A 13,139-nucleotide genomic window follows, 5' to 3' on the forward strand; every position below is an offset into this window, starting at 1 on the left:
ACCTTCCAGGAAGCTCAGGGCCCCGTGGTATGAACTGACGCTGAGCGAGGAAGGTGAGAGCATGAAAAGAACGGGCACGTGATGTGGGTGTTTTTCATGGTCCAAAGTGGCCACCTTTACTTCACAGCTAAGAAGGCATCGCAGAGCCTTGAAAACATGTTTCTAGGTTTGTTCCATTAATGCAGGGTCTAGATTTTAAGTTTCTTTCTGTCTTTCCTTTCCCTTTCTCCCTTACCTCCCACTTTTCCTGGTGCCACTGAAGCTGGCCACATCCCCTCCAAACTGCACTGTCACAGCTCCTGGCCTGGCCCCTGAAGAGCGTGTGACTTGGCCAGTCACACCTAGTGCCTGCTGACAGCCAGGGCTATGCCCTGAGGGTGGACGTCCTGCAGCCCACGGGGCGCTGCCAGCCCCAGTCTCCTGGGATGAGTGCTGACTGGATGCTGCTGCTGGGCCTGCCCAGGGCCCTCCTGGTGGTCCAGCTGGCCTCCCTGTCTTTGCCCTGCCCTCCAGGCCTCTGGCTTTATATTTAACAGCACTGCCTAGCCCAGTGGGATCAAATGTCAGCTGTGCCACATGTCCCAGGAAAGGACGGTAGGGGCCTGCAGATGCTCTCCAGGCGGCGGGGCCCAAGGTCCAGTTTCTGACCCAGGTGTGCCTGTCCAACCCAAGGGCTGCTGAATCACCTTTTGGGAAAGGCTGGCCTGGAGAGAATCAAAGCAGGCTCCAGGTGATTGCATTTTGCTGGATCTTCTTGGCAGGGCCTCCACAGCCTCTGTGTTAGTCCCAGACGACCTGTGCAGCCTCCTCTCCCTCACGGCTCCACATCTGTCCAACTGTGTCTGGCCTCTTGAACCCTTTTGGGCCTGGAATGCCCTCTCCCTTGGGCTGTGTGGGCCCTGGGAGTGGCTGGCATGGGGTTGGTGTGGGCGCTGGGCCAGCCCTGGTTCTGTCTTCCCTCCACTCTCTGGAGGTGGGCAGCCCCAGGGCCTCACCAGTGAGGCAGGAGTCAGGACTGCAACAGCTTCCTCCCGGGCAGGAGGGCAGGAGTGAGGCTTCAAAGAGTTAACATTCCAGCCAGTCTGTGACAGGGGCTGCAGGAGGTGAGTGCCCAACAAGTGGAACTATTTTATTTTTATCCTCAAGGCATAAATTAAATGCCACGATCCCTGCAAAGAGCCAGCAGCAGTGTCAGCTCCTGGAATGTATACCTCCTACCCACAGGAGGTGCAGCTTCAGGGAGGAGGGAGGGGAGGGAAGTGGAAAGGAGGGCGTGGGGGAGGGGAGGGACCAGGGAGAAACAGTAGGAGGGTGGGGGCATCTGGAAGGAGGAGTGGGAGGAGGGGTGGGGCCAGAGAGGAGGGAATGGAAGGAGGGGACGGGAGGAGGGGGTGGGAGAGGGGCATGGAAGAGGGGATGGCAGAGGGGATGAGAGGAAGGGATGGGAGGAGGGGGTGGGAGAGGAACTGGGAGGAGGGGAGGGGAGAGGGAATAGGAGAGGGGTGGGAGGAGGGAGTAGAAAAAGGGTGTGGGAGAGGGGATGGGAGGAGGGGGTGGGAGGAGGGGATGGGAAGAGGGGATGGGAGGAGGGGATGGGAGGAGGGCATGGGAGAAGGGGATGGGAAAGGGAATGGGAGACAGCAATAGCAGAGCCTTAAAGCAAGCACTTCTGAGTGTGGGACCCCACATGCCTGCAGCTCCATGAGATCTTGATACAAAAAGATTGGGTAAACTGCAATGTTTGGGGTCCATGGGTGAGATGGTGAGAGAGGGCAGGAGAGTCTGAATGAGCACAAGGGTAAATAGCCTCTACCTTATGTAGATTCAGGCCCCATCCTTCTGCCAGAGTTCCTGAGAGGCTTGACAGCTGCTGCAGACCCTAGGGAGTCAGGTAGACTATCCTCTAAAGGGCCAGCCATCCCCTCGACACTGGCTGAGGCCCCGATATCCAGCTCCCAGGTCAGAGGCATTGCAGCCCCAGGACCCAGGATACGCACAGACTGTGAAAATTGCAGGCTGCTCTGTGATGCACCGTGACCTCCATCACTGGGAAGCCCGTTGAGGCCAGAGCGCACCACTTGCCTCAGCTGGCCAGTCCCATGCCTCTCCCTAGGGCAGACGCTGCTCAGAGTGTAGTGCTCCTATACACGCAGGAGCCATCAGTGGCCCTGGCATGCTCAGTGGGGCACGTGGGTGGCCTTTCTCCTCTACACTCTTCCCAGGAAGTGGTCAGGATTTCATCCAGATGCAATTATTCTCCTGGCTTTGGGATACTTAGAATTAAAAGAGGTAAAATAATAGCCTTGAAACTCACATTGACCTTGTTTCTTACGCCCACCTGGGTCCCTAGGGCCCCCTAGATCAAAACCCAAATTCTCAGTGGGTCTCATAGGTCTTGGAGGGTCTTTCCTGAACCAGCCCCGATGTGCTGTGGGTGCTGGGAGGGCGACACTGGCTTCTCTTCTTTGGGTCCCATTAGGCCGAAGTCAAGGTCTAGCCTGTTATCCGGAGGCCCCGGGGAAGGCTCTACATTCACTTACTCAGGTGGCTGGCAGCGTTCAGTTCCCTGCAGCCACAGGCCTGAGGTCCCTGTTTCCTTGCTGACTGCCGCTGGGGACCTGTCCTTGGCTCCAGTCTTTGCCCCATGACCCCTGCCATGTCAGCAACGTGACCTCTGTTCTCTGTTCCCACTGAATCCCTCTCACCCATCCAATCTCTCAGACTTCCTCTTCTACCAGCCACAGAGAAAACGCTCTGCTCTGAAAGGGCTTGTGTAATCAGTTAGACCCAAGGGTAATCTTCCCATTTCAAGGTCAGTTGATTGGTAAACAACATCGGCAAAATCCCCATTGCCATGAAAGGGGACAGGATCACAGGTGTGACTGCTCACCGCATTGCAGCCCCAGGGACTCAGAAATCCTGGCACCATCTTCGATCTGCTTCTTCCCTAGACTCTCTTGGGTCTGCTTCTTTCTCAGTGTTTGGAATACCGCTCTCCTGGTCTTCCCCCTTCCTCATTTCGGCTCTTAACTAGTCTCCTTGGCCGCGTTCTCTACCACCATCAGCATTTTTAAGAACATCAGGAAACCATAAAAATGATAAGAAAGAGGGCTGGTCCAGGCCACCCAGGGAGCTGGCAGAAGCCACCCCAGCCCGGAGTGGACCCAGCCACTCTCAGTTCCCTCCTCAGGGCAGCTTGTTTTCCAGGGCCTGGGGACCTCTCCTTCCAAGCTCAGTGGATGAAATGACTGCCCAGGGTCAGGTAGTCCCATGGGAGATTTGGGGAAGCTCTGAGTCACCCCCTTGTGGACCGTGAGGGGGCAGTTCTGACAGATGGGAGTGCAGGTTGGGGTGGGTGAGCCAGGGCAGGCCCTTTCTCCAGCTTGGCTGGAGAGCATTCAGGAGAGGCCTGGCCTTTGGGGCAGAAAAAGGCCACAGATGCCAGATCTGAGGGTGGAGCTGCACCAGGCATGATGGCAGTGATGTCTTTCGAGCACGTTCTTTGTGCTAGATGCTGAGTGCCTCATGTATACCAGCTAATTTCATCTCCACAACAACCCCAGGAGATAAGTATTATTGCTAATCCCATTTCATGGAGGAAGAAACTGAGGCTCAGTGAGGATAAGGGACTCGCCCAAGGCCAGACAGCTCATGCCTGATGAAAGCAGAGAAATGTCTGATCTATCCTTAGTGCTCCTTTCATGCTGAAACGACTCTGTCAACTTCAGGCCAACATTAAGAAAGAGGTTTTAATAGCAAGAGACTTTCCATGTGGGAAGTTGTTGAACCAGGACTGAGGGAGGGGACACTGGAAGAGACTAACTTGGATTCCACACAGGAAAGGGCAGGTGTTTTAGTGGCCACAGGGACCCAGAAGTGGATGAAGAGGCTACCTTGGGAGGGGATGAGCTTCCCATCACTGAATGTATTCAAGTGAAGAGGCCATTCTCATTTACTGAGGTCCTGGTATGACAGACACTGTACTGAGTGCCTTACCTATGTCATCATTAGGTCCTCACAGCCCCATCACATAGGCACTGTTGTCCCCCACTTACAGATGAGGAAACAGAGGCTCAGAGGGACTGAATGATTCATGATGATTACACAGATGGTTGGTACGAGAGTCGTGACTTGGACCCAAAGCTGTGCGTCTCCAAAGCTCCATTTGTATGCATACATCTATTGAGCACCTGCTGTGTGTCCAGCACTATTCTTCTAGACACTGAGACATCGGGAGGTCTAGATGTCAATTTGGTCCCAGACCTTGTCCTCATGGAGATCACATTCCAGTGGGGAGGGAAAAAATCTGCAGTAAGGAGTGCTAAAATAGAGCAACACGGGGTGAGGGCATCAAGGGTAAGCTGGTGAGGGAAGGCCACTCTGAAGAGGTGGGTTCTGAGCTAGGATCTGGAAGGCCAGAGGGAGAGAGTACTGTGAAGAGCTTGGAGACTCGTGCTCCAGGCCGAGGGAACCACAGGTTCAAAGGCCCTGCGACCGGGAAGCAGAACAGAAAAGCCACTGTGAGAGGAATGGGCAAGCGGGGAGCCAGAGCATTTGGAGCCACATCAGCCAGGGTGTGAATTTCATCTGTCATTTTTTAGAGCAGTGATGTGCTGCAGCCAGCTCACACCAGCTCATAAGAACCACGGTTAAGTCTTCAGGCATGTTGCAAGCAGGTGGTTTAATTGCCAGTAGCTTGAAATCAGCCATGGCAGGAGGATTGACAGAAATTGACAAATGCCACCAATCTTGGTTTTTCTCCCTGAACGTTCACCATTGACCCGAATATCACTGGTTTTGGAAGGGAAATGGGGAGATCTGGTTTTCTCTTTAAGACGAGCTCTCTCTGGCTGCCAGGTGGAGAGTGTCCTACAGGGGACAGGAGCAGCGAGAGCAACAGGGGAGGCCGGTGCTTACTCCAGATGGGACAAGCGTGGCCAGTGAAGAGAAGTGTAGAGATTCCAGAGATTTTGGAGGCAAAGTCAACAGCCTTGCTGGGCCATCCTGCACCACGAGGTTCATAGCCAGAGATGACAAGGTGGCACGGAGGGGCATGACTTGAACGCAGGCCTGCAGGGTCCCTAAACTCATTCTGTGCCCCACACCTCAGTGATTCTTCCTGGGAATGTGATGGCTCTGGGACAAGAGAAAACAGTTGATGCTCTGGCTGCCCCTCCACCCTGGCTCCCTCTGGCCAGAGCAGCCCCTTTTCATACCTTTTCTTGGGAAAGCTCAGCCCTCCACTGTGGCCCCTGGGACCATGGCCAGAGCCTCTGTCCTCCCCCACAGGAAGGTCCTGTCTTGGGAGAACTGAGCTGGAGATCACCTCACAGTGTCCTAGGACCTGCTTGGGTGACTCCCAGCTCTGGGACTTGGAGCCTTTCCTGGTGCAGAGCAGGAATGAGGCTAGGGGCACAAGGAAGTGGGTGCTGGGCCAGGCTGGGGGCCTCAGAGGGGGCGGGGCCACAGTACAGCTTCCTGGGCCCGGGATGCCCTGGGTTTGCCTCTTCTTGTGCCAGAAATGGAGGGAGGTGACAGAGGGAGCCCACTGAGATTCTGTCTCAGTGAGTGAGGGTGGAGCCGAGTCATGCCAGGTGTTGGCAAAATTCTGGTAAAATCAACAGGCCAAGTTTGTCTTCCTTGCACCCTCTCACCCCATCCCACCAGAGCCACCTTTGCCGCCAACCCCAGCAAACCTCTGTGGAAGCTCCTGCGCTTTTGTGTTATGGGATCAGGCCTCTTTGATCCTCTGGAGGAAGAGAGAAGAGACAGGCAGAAAACAAAACTAACACCCATGGAATCCCTAGGATGTGCTGGCTCCGGGCTGCTTGCTTTCCTAAAGAATCAGAACAGATACTCTCATAGAGAGTTCTGATAGTTGAAAAGTTTCCCCTTTTCTCTGCCCTTAAGACATAAAAGTTTCATTCATATCCTTCTAGACTTTCTCCTACGGACATATGGGTTAATTCTACAAAAAGGAGAAGATGCTAAGTGCTCTACGTGGATTATCTCATTTAATCCCTAGGTGCTGCTACATTACCCACACTTTGCCTTTCAGGAAACAACCTCAGAGGGGTCAGTGCTTTTCCTGAGGCCACACAGCTGGTAGCCCTGCCTGGCCCCACACCCACGGCCCCACTCTGCATCCTGAGCGTCGGTGGCTGAGGAAGGGCTGACCTTGGCCCTGTTTGGGGGCATTTGGGGCTGCAGACCAGATGGGGTGAATCTGCAGAAGGCCTGATCAGGCCCTTCCTTCCGTTGTGCCTGGTGACCCAAGCCTGGGGGCAGATTACAGCCCCAGGAGTCCTTGTTAAGGTTTTTGAAAACGGGGGTTCTACTGCCATGGAATTGCAGCTCTGTCCTTGAAGCAGGCTCCCAGCTCCCAAGATTCCCAGCTGTCTGTAACAGACAGCCTTGCCTTGGATTTCTCCTGCCCAAGACCCAGCGGGTAGAGGCTACTCTAGGAGGCGGGAGGCCTGGGCCCATCACCGCTTGTAATCTTGGCAGCTGCTGTCTCTCTGCCTTGGTCATTTCTTCTTAAGTTCCTTTCACCTCCATGTAAGTGCCTGAGTCTTCCCCTAATTAGGGAAGGGTGGGGTCTGCTGGTTGGGTGAGGCTGGGGAAGGTGGAGGAAGAAGAGAAAGAACCAGGGCGGTGAAGTCTGAGGCAGGCCTGTGGGTTTGGAAGGAGCGCGATGGAGAATAACTAGGTCTGGAATCCCTGGTCCTGGGTCCAAATCCCCGTGTGGGACGTATGCGGCTGTGCAGGGTCTGTACCCACAAGAGTCCACATTCAGCTTTATCTTCTGCTATTGCATCTTAAAATTCTTAATAACTTTTGTACAACGAGCCCAGCATTTTCATTTTGTACTGAGCCCCACAAACTATGTAGCCAGCCCTGTTACCTTGTATTAACCGTGTACTTGACTTCGTCCCTTAGACTCAGTTTTCTTTCTCGTCTGAAAAAATGAGCCATGCTACCACCACCTCAGAGGACTGTTCTGAAAATGAGACAAGATATTCCTGGTAAAGAGCCAGGCAGTGGCAAGTCTGTGATAGGACTCTGTCCCTGGCACTTGTGACAGTCACTCTTTAGGGGCCTCGGTGGGAGATGCCTCCCTAGGAGCTGCAGCCTCTTCCAGCCTTGTCTGTGAGCTCTCTTGGCACCTAGGGGACACTTCAGGCCAAAAATGAAAATTGTCACTGGAAAGCAAATAGTGCCACCATCCCCACTCCAAACCTACCTTCCCTCCCTTACCTGTGGCTATATGGAGTCAAGCTGTTTAGAGCCTTGAACTTCCAGGAAGTAAAGTCCTGGAATTTTTGAGCATGGGAAGGGATGAGAAGCATCTGCTTCTGGCCAGGAGAGGGCCAGTGGTCTGCCTGTCCCAGATGAAGGTCCCATACCCAGAGGTGCTAGCAAACTCTTCCCCAAGAACAGCCTCCCGTTGCATATCACAGCCTGTGGGACCCCCTATCAATCGGTTTCAAGGTCCTAACAACTCAGCCTCCCAGATGGTTCTGGATCTTGGCTTCTTTGATTAATATCTAAAGTATCTTCTAACAATGAGACTTTGGGCAAGTTACTTAACCTCTCTGGGCCTCAGTTTTGCCCTCCATGAAATAACAGCTTTGACGTCGTGGGTGTGTCATGAAGATGAAATGACCCCCTGCATAGACTCACAAACATGGGTCCCTCCCGCTGCCAGGCCACCCGCCTCACCCCCACTCTGAGCCAGAGAGCATGCCCAGAAATGCTCTGACCATGTCTGAGTGGGCAGAGATGATGATGAAGCTGTCTCCTCCCTAAGCAGGCTGCTTTCTGAACCAGCTCCAGCTCTGACCCTGTGACTCCCTCCAGAATTTCTTGGAAGCCAGCACTTGTTGAAAGTTCCCAGGCATCTTGGTGGCTGGAAACTGAAGACTTGGGGTGATGGGGTTGTACCAGTTATGGGGCTGCGAGGAAAACAAGGCCCCTAGAGAATGGCACCCTCAACCTCTCCAGAGCTGGGGATGCAGCCCAGTTGTCCCTGAGTCTCCTCAGCCAGTTGTCCCTGAGCCTCTGCGGAGGAGCACCTGTGGGTTCTGTTGCTCAGCTATCCTGATTCCCCGGAAACAGCCCCAGGAAACTTCCCCTGATTCCCCGGAAACTTCCGGGCCCCACTGCAGGCTCTTAGCACACGACTGTCAGTCAAGCCAAGGGGTGGGCACATGGCCCAGGCTCAGCCAATTGGGCGCCCACTCTGATTCTTGAGAATGGAGAGGACAATGAAAACGGGTTGGGGGGGATTCGTTCTGGGGGCGCCTCCCTGATTCCTGCCCGTGAATCTCCAGGGCTGCCCTGGGCCCCTGTCCTCTCTGAGCCTGGATTTTCAGCTTTTCTTGTTTCCATGCCTCCCTCCAGCCTCCCATGCATCCCCCCCTGCCCAGACTAGCCCGGGCAGCCTCTGCTGCTGACTGATACCCTTTGGCTCCCGCCAGCAGCTTCACCAGCCATGGTCCAAACCACTCTGATTGCCCCCTTCTGCTTTGAAGGCTTCACACAGGCTGTGCAAGCTATTCGGCACCTCCGAACCTTTACCCCTTCTGCTCCTTCTGTTCCTTCTGCCAGAATGCCCTTCCCACCTTCTCCTCTCACTCTTACCCTCATGAAACACTTCCGACACTGCCAACTCTGGGGGACTCCCCCACCTCTCTTCAGACCAGGCTGACCCCTTCTCTGGGCAACCCTAGCCCCTGAGCTCCTCTCCCTCTGTGTCCACACCCCCCACACCCCCCATACCTGCATCCACCTCCCTCCTGTGTCTGAGGCCCAAGGCAGGACCCTGCATCTTCATTCTCAGTCGGTGCTCAGCACACAAGCCAGGGCTCTAGGACCATGGAGAGGCAGCCCTGGGCATCAGTCAGGGACTCCTGGGCTGCCAGAGGCTGATCCCACTGCCTTCTGGTGAGGGGTCAAGAGTGGGGTGAGCTCAAACCCCTGCTCCTTCTCCTAGCCCAGACCCAAGCCCCAGCCCAGCCCTGACCCTGCCCCAGCCCAACCCCGGCCCGGACCCTGCCCCAGCCCAGCCCGGACCCTGCCCCAGCCCAGCCCCGCCCCAACCCTGCCCCACCCCAAGCCCCAGCCCAGCCCCGACCCTGCCCCCAGCCCAAGCCCCAGACCAGCCCCGACCCTGCCCCCAGCCCAGCCCCGACCCTGCCCCAGCCCAGCCCCGACCCAAGCCCCAGCCCAGCCCCGACCCTGCCCCCCAGCCCAGCCCCGACCCTGCCCCAGCCCAGCCTTGCCCCAACCCTGCCCCACCCCAAGCCCCAGCCCAGCGCCGACCCTGCCCCCAGCCCAGCCCCGCCCCAACCATGCCCCACCCCAAGCCCCAGCCCAGCCCCGACCCTGCCCCCAGCCCAGCCCCGACCCTGCCCCAGCCCAGCCCCGCCCCAACCTGCCCCACCCCAAGCCCCAGCCCAGCCCCGACCCTGCCCCAGCCCAGCCCCGCCCCAACCCAGCCCCACCCCAAGCCCCAGCCCAGCTCCGACCCTGCCCGCAGCCCAGCCCCGACCTTGCCCCCAGTCCAGCCCCGACCCTGCCCCAGCACAGCCCCGACCCTGCCCCCAGCACAGCCCGGACCCAGCCCCCAGCCCAGCCCGGACCCTTCCCCCAGCCCAGCCCCGACCCTGCCCCCAGTCCAGCCACGACCCTGCCCCAGCCCAGCCCGGACCCTGCCCCCAGCCCAGCCCGGACCCTGCCCCCAGCCAAGCCACGACCCTGCCCCAGCCCAGCCAGACCCTGCCCCCAGCCCAGCCCCGACCCTGCCCCCAGTCAAGCCACGACCCTGCCCCAGCCCAGCCCGGACCCTGCCCCCAGCCAAGCCACGACCCTGCCCCAGCCCAGCCCGGACCCTGCCCCCAGCCCAGCCACGACCCTGCCCCCAGCCCAGCCCCGACCCTGCCCCGAGCCAAGCCCCACCCCAAGCCCCAGCCCAGCCCCTCCCCAACCCTGCCCCACCCCAGCCCCGCCCCAGCCAAGCCCCACCCCAAGCCCCAGCCCAGCCCCGCCCCAACCCTGCCCCACCCCAGCCCCGCCCCAGCCAAGCCCCACGCCAAGCCCCAGCCCAGCCCCGACCCTGCCCCAGCCCAGCCCCGACCCTACCCCGAGCCCAGCCGCGACCCAGCTCCAGCCCAGCCCCGCCCCAACCCTGCCCCACCCCAAGCCCCAGCCCAGCCCCGACCCTGCCCCCAGCCCAACCCGACACTGCCCCAGCCCAGCCTCGACCCTGCCCCAGCCCAGCCCCGACCCTGCCCCAGCCCAGCCTTGCCCCAACCCTGCCCCACCCCAAGCCCCAGCCCAGCCCCGACCCTGCCCCCAGGCCAGCCCCGCCCCTACCCTGCCCCACCCCAAGCCCCAGCCCAGCCCCGACCCTGCCCCCAGCCCAGCCCCGCCCCATCCCTGCCCCCCCCCAAGCCCCAGACCAGCCCTGACCCTGCCCCCAGCCCAACCCGACACTGCCCCAGCCCAGCCCCGACCCTGCGCCTAGCCCAGCCTCGACCATGCCCCAGCCCAGCCCCGACCCTGCCCCAGTCCAGCCCCGACCCTACCCCGAGCCCAGCCGCGACCCAGCTCCAGCCCAGCCCCGCCCCAACCCTGCCCCACCCCAAGCCCCAGCCCAGCCCCGACCCTGCCCCAGCCCAGCCTTGCCCCAACCCTGCCCCACCCCAAGCCCCAGCCCAGCGCCGACCCTGCCCCCAGCCCAGCCCCGACCCTGCCCCCAGCCCAGCCCCGCCCCCACCCAGCCCCACCCCAAGCCCCAGCCCAGCCCCGACCCTGCCCCCAGCCCAGCCCCGACCCTGCCCCCAGCCCAGCCCCGCCCCAGCCCTGCCCCACCCCAAGCCCCAGACCAGCCCTGACCCTGCCCCCAGCCCAACCCGACACTGCCCCAGCCCAGCCCCGACCCTGCGCCCAGCCCAGCCTCGACCATGCCCCAGCCCAGCCCCGACCCTGCCCCAGTCCAGCCCCGACCCAAGACCCAGCCCAGCCCCGACCCTGCCCCCAGCCCAGCCCCAACCCTGCCCCAGCCCAGCCTTGCCCCAACCCTGCCCCACCCCAAGCCCCAGCCCAGCGCCGACCCTGCCCCCAGCCCAGTCCCCACCCTGCCCCAGCCCAGCCCCGCCCCAACCATGCCCCACCCCAAGCCACAGCCTAGCCCCGACCCTGCCCCCAGCCCAGCCCCGCCCCAACCATGCCCCACCCCAAGCCACAGCCAAGCCCCGACCCAAGCCCCAGCCCAGCCCCACCCCAAGACCCAGCCCAGCCCCGCCCCAACCCTGCCCCAGCCCAGCCCCTCCCCAACCCTGCCCCACCCCAGCCCCGCCCCAGCCAAGCCCCACCCCAAGCCCCAGCCCAGCCTGACCCTGCCCCAGCCCAGCCCCGACCCTGCCCCCAGCCCAGCCCCGACCCTGCCCCAGCCCAGCCCCGTCCCAGCCCAGCCCCGACCCTGCTCCAGCCCAGCCCCACCCAGCCCCGACCCTGTCCCCAGCCCAGTCCCCACCCTGCCCCAGCCCAGCCCCGCCCCAACCATGCCCCACCCCAAGCCCCAGCCCAGCCCGGACCCTGCCCCCAGCCCAGCCACGATCCTGCCCCAGCCCAGCCCGGACCCTGCCCCCAGCCCAGCCACGATCCTGCCCCAGCCCAGCCCAGACCCTGCCCCCCAGCCCAGCCCCGACCCTGCCCCCCAGCCCAGCCCCGACCCTGCCCCAGCCCAGCCCTGCCCCGACCCTGCCCCACCCCAGCCCGAGCCCAGCCCCGACCCTGCCCCAGCCCAAGCCCCAGCCCAGCCCTGCCCCAACCCTGCCCTACCCCAAGCCCCAGCCCAGCCCCCACCCTGCACCAGCCCAGCCCTGACCCTGCCCCCAGCCCAGTCCCCACCCAGCCCCAGCCCAGCCCTGCCCCAACCCTGCCCCACCCCAAGCCCCAGCCCAGCCCCGACCCTGCCCCACCCCAAGCCCCAGCCCTGCCCCGACCCTGCCCCAGCCCAGCCCCGACCCTACCTCCAGCCCAGCCCCGACCCTGCTCCAGCCCAGCCCAGTCCCGCCCCTGCCCCAGCCCCGACCCTGCCCCAGCCCAGCCCCTGCCCCAGCCCAACCCTGCCCAACCCTGCCCCACCCCAAGCCCCAGCCCAGCCCCGACCCTGCTCCCAGCCCAGTCCCGACCCTGCCCCAGCCGAGCCCCGACCCAAGCCCCAGCCCAGCCCCGACCCTGCCCCAGCCGAGCCCCGACCCTAGCCCCAGCCGAGCCCCGACCCTAGCCCCAGCCCAGCCCCGACCCTGCCCCAGCTCTAGGCTTTGATCCAGATCTTGCCCCAGCTTTGCTCTCACTCCAGCCATAGACCTGAACCCCCAGCCCTTGCTCTGCCCCCCAGTAGGCCCCAGCCTCTCCCTCATTCTCGGCCCCAGCCCCAGCTCAGGCCCTTTCTTGGCTCCTGCCTCCTTCACCCTCGCTGGGGACCTTCCGCTCTAGCAGGGTTCCTCCCAGTGGAGCCCACACTCAGCTGTGGCTTCCCAGGAGCCATCTCAGGTGGCCAAGCCCTAAGCCACTGGAAGCCTTCCAGGGGGAAGGCCAGGCCAGCCAGCAGGCTGGTGCGTGTGGTGGGGGTGGGGGTGGGGGTGCGGTGGTAGGGTGGGCATGAGGCCCAGCCCTCCCCACCCCACCTTCCTGGTGGCACAGGTCCAGTAGCTCCAACAGGAAGTTCAGGGCCAAGGCGTAGGCAGGGGCGGTTCCCAGACATGGGTCCTTCAGCTTGTTCCCACCCCTTGCACTGAGCCAGGACTAGTCCTGAGCCATAGGTGGGCCTGAGCCTTTGGAGGCCGAAGGGGAAATGCCTGAGCTCCAGCCACCAAAATCAGGTGGGGGATGGGATCAAGGGAGAGTCCCGGGACAGGCCAATGGGATCTGGGCAGCCCATAAAGCAGACCAGCCTTGCTAGAAGGACAAAAAGAGCCCAGGTCTTCCGGGGGTTGCCAATGCCCTTTCTCCCCTTCTTCTTGGGAATGGAACTGGGAGGTGGGGGTGGGAGGGTTTAGGATCATGGAGAATCTGGCCCTCCACCCACAGGTGGGTCCTGCAATGGACACATGATGAGGACAGAAGCC

The 13,139-nt window shown here is 61.3% G+C and overlaps 1 long non-coding RNA gene across 1 annotated transcript; it reads right to left on the reverse strand.

Annotated features, from left to right (window-relative positions):
* Positions 1 to 4,662: 4,662 nt before the first annotated feature.
* LOC108593656 (uncharacterized) lies at positions 4,663 to 13,099 on the reverse strand. Its single transcript, XR_004730102.3, has 5 exons — positions 12,699 to 13,099; positions 8,782 to 8,943; positions 6,905 to 7,000; positions 5,697 to 5,836; positions 4,663 to 5,136 (listed from the first exon to the last, which is right to left on the reverse strand). It is a non-coding gene; the product is annotated as an uncharacterized LOC108593656 (long non-coding RNA).
* Positions 13,100 to 13,139: the final 40 nt, after the last annotated feature.

The sequence above is a fragment of the Callithrix jacchus genome, chromosome 8, assembly GCF_049354715.1.
Source record: "Callithrix jacchus isolate 240 chromosome 8, calJac240_pri, whole genome shotgun sequence".
Lineage (NCBI taxonomy): Eukaryota > Metazoa > Chordata > Mammalia > Primates > Cebidae > Callithrix > Callithrix jacchus.